General features: G+C 41.7%; 1 long non-coding RNA gene across 1 annotated transcript; it reads left to right on the top strand.

Annotated features, from left to right (window-relative positions):
- Positions 1-206: 206 nt before the first annotated feature.
- LOC119827535 lies at positions 207-3390 on the top strand. Its single transcript, XR_005287686.1, has 2 exons — positions 207-372; positions 2824-3390. It is a non-coding gene; the product is annotated as an uncharacterized LOC119827535 (long non-coding RNA).
- The last annotated feature ends 207 nt before the right edge of the window (positions 3391-3597 follow it).

The raw sequence follows: 3597 nt of genomic DNA, 5'->3' as shown, positions 1-3597 counted from the left end.
TGGGAAAACAGCCCTCTCATCTTCTCTCCCTTTCTCCCTCCCTCAGTTGAAAAACTCTAGTATTGACAGAGACATCCCACTGCCTGGACAGTCACCCAAAGTTCTTCAGTATCATTGGAGCATCCATTTTCAGCCTACAGGTCCATAGTATCTGATAGACTTTTCCATAAAGCAGGAAATTTCAAAGACAGTTCCACCTATATTGGCAGTTTGTCAGTCATTTTCTTCTGTGTCCTGCAGAATGTCTGGCAGACTCTTTCATGAAGCAGGAACCCTAAAGGACCATCTCACCTTTAGGCAAGTTCAGCAGTCATTTTTCTGTGGGTTCTGAATGTCCATCCAGTTCACAAAGCATAACATCAGGTAGTCCAGGTAAGAGCAGTTTCTTGCCCAAATGGCTAACCAACTCCATAAGGAGCCTCTTTGATGCCCATCATCCTCAAGTTGATTGGTATTGCCAGGAGTAGATGAGTCTCATTGTCATGAAAAGGTCTTAATTTTTGAAACATTTTAAATGCCATATTCTATTAGTCTTTGAAAGGCTTAAAGAATAACTATTCATCTGAAATAGATCTCTGTACATCTAGAAAACCTAACATGACTACAAGCTTGACTATTATAGATAATTATCTAGTAACCTGTGTTTCTTAATGAGCTGTACAAACACAACACCTTAATCAAGAGCAGAAATATACATATAACAAAATTGACCTTAAATTTGTATCAATAAACCAAGATCCATACCAATGCAAATCTCTATAGCATATCCCCTTTTAAATGTAGACAAACTTTATAAATAATCATTTAGGAAATTTGGGCATTGTTGTCTAGACTACTTTCTGCTGTTTGGGGGTGCTGTATCAGGTATTTCATGGGGTATCCTGTGTGGTAGGTCCATCTTAGACAGCAGTCCTGAAGAAGTCATGGATGTTGAACCATCTGGGCCATTGCTTCAGGGGGTCTTGCTTGATCAAACCATGTTAGCCAGTAAGGAATCCACAGCTTTCTATCCTCTGTGGAAACAAAAGCAGGACCTCTTTTTCAAAGCACCATATCCTTATACCCATATTTTAAAGTCAAGATATCTTTAATATATATTGGTTTATCTTATCAGTCCCCAAAATCAAATGTCTCTCTGCAGTCAAAAAATTAAAAAAACACACAATAATATGCATAATCCAAACTTTTTGCATATATTCCATCTTTATGTGGCTTATTTTTCTTGACTCCTTTAATCTATAATGTCTGTCTCTTTAAAGACTTTGTTTTATTTTTTAAAACCATTTACTTCCTTTTACAACTGTCTATATTCTTTTTCTTTTCTCTCCCAAGCCTATGCACATTTATCCAATACTATGACCCATTCAGAGTTTTTTTTAAAAAAATCTGAATCTGTCTTTATTTCATATCTATAATTATTTTCTGTCCAGAAGTACTTTTTTAATGCTAAGTGGGCGTGGCTATGACCAACTCCTCAGCCCTGCCTGCTTGCTCTGCCCAGTACAACATGGCAGAGGCATGTTTGCTGCCTCTGAGAGCCATGCACACAGTCCCATTTTTAGGCACACAGCAGGTCTCTGTTGCCATTAAGCAACTTTTAATACTCTGCTGACAAACCCCATATAAATGCTCCATAGCTGGACCTCACAAAAGAGTCAGAACTATTTTTTAAAGAAGTCACACAGTTTTTACTGCACCTCTTTTAAAGGAGCCAAGGTCTTCCTACTCGTTGCCAATGAACACAGTCCATCTGGAAAAAAAATGCCAGCTACCAAAAATCTGCGCTAAACCTGTTTTTTTTTAGTTTTGTTTTGTTTTTGTGTAGAATTCCTTTCCAAGTTTTCTCAGGTTTTACATGGATTTAGTTATCCCCATGTTGGGTGCCAATTCAACTATGCCCACATTCCCAAAAAATGGATTATGGAATAAATGTTTGTCTTTGTTTAGAGTGTTGGTTACAAGTTGTTGTGGATAATTGTCAGGAAAAAAAGCTAAACAAAGGGGATTAGATTCAGAATTCTTGTTTTGAAATAAAAAAGGAGAAGTGCTGTGATACAATAATAGTCTTGTATCCTGTAAAGTTTTGTTACTTGTATTGGTTTAATGAAGTTCTGATTGGCCAGAAGCCAAGCAGGAAATATAGGTAGGGCAACTAGAACAGGAGAATTCTGGGAAAAGGAAAGGCTCAGTCTGCAGTAGTCACGCAGACCAAGAGGAAGCAAGATGAGAATGCCTCACTGATAAAAGGTACTAAGCCATGTGGCTAACATGGACAAGAATTATGGACTAATTTAAGATGTAAAAAATAGTTAATAAGAAGTCTGAGCTAATAGACCCACCAGTTTATAATTAATGTAGGCCTCTGTGTGTTTCTTTGGGACTGAATGGTTGTGGGACCAGATGGGACAGAAACCTCTGTCAACAGACTCCAGAGAGTTTTGGGAATGTGTCAGGATCTGCCCTGGTCTAGGGTAGTAGTCAGGAGAGTGGTAGTTGCTATGGGGTGGGTCCCTTCCAGGCTGCTCCCACATCAGGATGGGTTCTGCACATATCACTCTAGGACAAATGTCTGCTTTCCCAGGGTATGCCCCTTGCCCTGTGCAGACACATTAGAGACATCTAGAGAGGACTTCCTGGGGGAACAGTCAGCTGAAGGGGCAACCTTTTACCTTCTTCAATTTTTTTCTCCCCCTTAAAAAATCATTTTTACTGGGATTGGGGTCATCCATAAGGATAGCCAGCAGAAATTTTGGTCTCAAAAGGTCATCACAAAGCTGTGTGTGATAGCACTGAGGAATTACAAGGCAGCATTCTTTCCTCTAGTAGCCAAAGCCATCATCTGAGCACAAGCCTCTGGGAGCAGCTGGATTCCCACCACCAGTACGCGATCCATCAACTGGATGATGCCTTTGTGCACTGCCCAGCCTGTACTTCTGCTTGGAGCAGGCCTGGACATTCAACTTCTGAACCCAGCTTGAAGAAGGCCAGGGACAGAAGAGAAGAAAAATCTCTCTGAGAAACCTTGACAACAAAACTGTGCAGTTTTCCTGTCTCCTAAGGTCACTATCTGCTTTCAAATGACTCTTTCAGTGACTGCCAGGAGCTGTTCTCCTTCGTCCCCATCATTTCTGATCTGTTTTCCTGGAGTTGCAGCCCAGGGTCATGCTGAAACTTAATGTGGGAAGATTGTTCACAGTGAAGCCATGTGCTCAGACCAGGGACACAAACATTTGGGACTGCCAGATCCAGAGACTGAGCAGGAGGAGCTGGGATGAATGGCAAAGTTTAGAGTCTGCAGGGTCATGGTCACTTGCTAGCCTGGGGGTATGGTTCCCACACATGAATGTCTCCTTGGCTGGCATTAAATCAAACTTTCTTTCTGGGCATGGGCCCTGGCAGTTTCAGGGGCTCTTCCACTTGGCAGGGTGGGGGCCATGTGACTTATCCACTGCTGTCTGAGATTCCTGGTCAGTTTTGTACAAGAGGCTTACATGTACACTCTGTACTGGGCCCTGCTAAGCACGGTGACAAGGACAGTACCCTGACCATCCTTGGTGGCCTCCAGCTGAAAGGTCCAGAAAGGTAGCCATCACTCCT

The sequence above is a fragment of the Arvicola amphibius genome, chromosome 12 (assembly GCF_903992535.2).
Source record: "Arvicola amphibius chromosome 12, mArvAmp1.2, whole genome shotgun sequence".
Taxonomy (NCBI): domain Eukaryota; kingdom Metazoa; phylum Chordata; class Mammalia; order Rodentia; family Cricetidae; genus Arvicola; species Arvicola amphibius.
The sequence above is the reverse complement of the archived record's forward strand: the minus strand, read 5'-3'. Positions and strand labels throughout refer to the sequence as shown.